Genomic DNA, 2,500 nt, shown 5'->3' on the forward strand with positions numbered 1-2,500 from the left:
TTGGGGTTGCGTATATGCCTAAAGATCCGCGCTCCGACACGTTCGTTCGGTAATTTTTTGAGCCGGTGTGACCCGCGGTTAGGTCCGTTAAATAATGTAGGACTAGGGTTTAAGCTAGAATTGAGATTCTCTTATTAATCACATCCCGCTCACCCCCTTGACGTCGCTGCCATGTTTGGGGTAAATCCCATCGAGTTGTGATTCATGATAAATATCTGTAGAACATTCAGTGCATGAGCGCCCATCACAGACTCGCAGATAGAGTGGGTTATTAATATTTTCCCAGCTCGTTTCGCTTCATAAAGTACGGCAAATTAGGGTACAGAGACCCCCCGTCAATTGAAGTCTGTATGCGTAGCTTGACATGTTACCTCGGCAGAATTTTTTTTCCCCGAGAAGATCCGTTCCCGAATTGTTTCACGTCACCATTCATTAGTGCGTCATTCTGTCGCATATCATTAAATGTTAAATTCAATGTAGTATTTGAAATAATTTTGTATTACTTCTATTGCTAGTTTATTGCATTTGTGTAAAATTAACGTTAATTTCCATGTTTGGCACCCATGTCCGGTCTGTGTGAGGTCACTTTCACTCTCATTCTTCTCTGCGTTACGACAATTGGTTCAAGTAATTCCTTGCGGATGCCTTTGTCATTTCCCTTATTTACCCTCCTGTCTATCAGAGACGGTTAGCAGTTCAAGCTAGGTCTATGCGGACCGCTGTTACCGTCTCTCTCTCATATTTTTCCTTAACTTTGTGAAAGTAAAACACAAAATGAAAAAAAAAAAAAAAAAAGAGAAGACGAAAATAACGAAAATTCAACCATAAAAACTGCAAATTATATAAATAATCGGCTAGTGGCGCATAACATCCCCTCTCCTCTGTTGTCTTTCTTTTCTCTTACTATCTTGGCCCTTATGTGTATAATCTTGTTCACGATATCTGTCATAGTACCAAAGGAGGCCCTGCTGCAGAAACGGTCACCTTCGGGCGCTTTATAAATCGTCACCGGGAAATCGCCAGAAACCGAAAAAGACCAGGATAATTACGTCCGTCGATCCAGTAAAGGACCAGGAACTCGCCAGAGCAGGTACCAGTCGACCCATAATGCTGTGAACTTGCCTGGACGCCGCAGATCCACCCAAACTCCAGGAGCTCGAAGGACCTGTATGAGATCTGCGGGAACGTGCATTGGGCGAGTAAGCCGCCGAGTTAGGCCTGGTCGAGGACTACGAGGACGAATCCGAAGTCAAGGAGGACCCGTGCGAGACCTTCGAGGACGTGTGGATGTCGAGGACGAACAGATTTACCGGGGACCAAAATGAAGACGACGACAGGGACGAGCAGCCACGAAGATGCACCAGGGACATCACACGCAAGAATGAAGTGTTTACAAGTCAAGAACCAACCAGGTTGGGTCACCCTTGAGGCAAATATCAGACGCCTCGAGGACAAGGCGTGAGTAGGTGACCGAGCAGTATAAGTATGTATAAATAGCTTCCACGTGGCGTACAGAAGCACGTGTAAGCGTGGCTTCACCGCAGGATCCCCAACGTGCCCCACGCCCCACGCACCCACCAGTACTTAAGGCTCAGGATGACCCGGGTCAGTCTCAGTCCTTTCAGAGAGAGTCACTTCACAGAGTACCCGCTGACTGCTTGTCGGGGCAGCGCTCCCCAGCGCGCCCGCCCTCCGGGCAGACCAAGCACTAAGACTTACCAAGACTTGTATCCGTGTGAATATCTGTGTTGCTTACGCTTCTCAATAAAAGAAGTTAAGCCAATCGTCCGTTTAACTACCCCTGCTAAACCATATGTTTAAGGTGTCATTTAAATACCCTTTACAGTGTGTGTGAGTGTGTGTGTGTATGTGTGTGTGTGTGTGTGTGTGTGAGTGTGTGTGTGTGTGTGAGTGTGTGTGTGTGAGTGTGTGTGTGTGTGAGAGAGTGTGAGTGTGAGTGTGTGTGTGTGTGTGTGTGTATGTATGTGTGTGAGAGAGTGTGTGTGGTGTGTGTGTGTGTGTGTGTGTGTGTGTGTGTGTGTGAGTGTGTGTATGTGTGTGTGTGAGTGAGTGTGTTATGTGTGTGTGTGTGTGTGTGTGCGTGCGCGCCATGCAGAATCTCATCTAAACCACAAACAACATCAACGAGAAAAAGACAAAGTCACCAACAGCAAATCCAGCACGCAAGAAACAACAACAACAACAATAAGCGGAAGAAAAGAACCATAATTCACACCACTCGGAGAACAAAACGACAAGAGCACTGAAATGTCACCTCTATCCACCTGTACACAAAGATGCGTTTCGAATGCAGCCGCCGCATTTCTGCGAGTTCCCTGTGGTGGCGCGCGACTCGACTCAGGGAAGCGACTCGACTCAGGGAAGCGACTCGACTCAGGGAAGCGACTCGACTCAGGGAAGCGACTCGACTCAGGGAAGCGACTCGACCCAGGGAAGCGACTCGACTCAGGGAAGCGACTCGACTCAGGGAAGCGACTCG

Source organism: Penaeus chinensis, chromosome 3, assembly GCF_019202785.1.
Source record: "Penaeus chinensis breed Huanghai No. 1 chromosome 3, ASM1920278v2, whole genome shotgun sequence".
Taxonomy (NCBI): domain Eukaryota; kingdom Metazoa; phylum Arthropoda; class Malacostraca; order Decapoda; family Penaeidae; genus Penaeus; species Penaeus chinensis.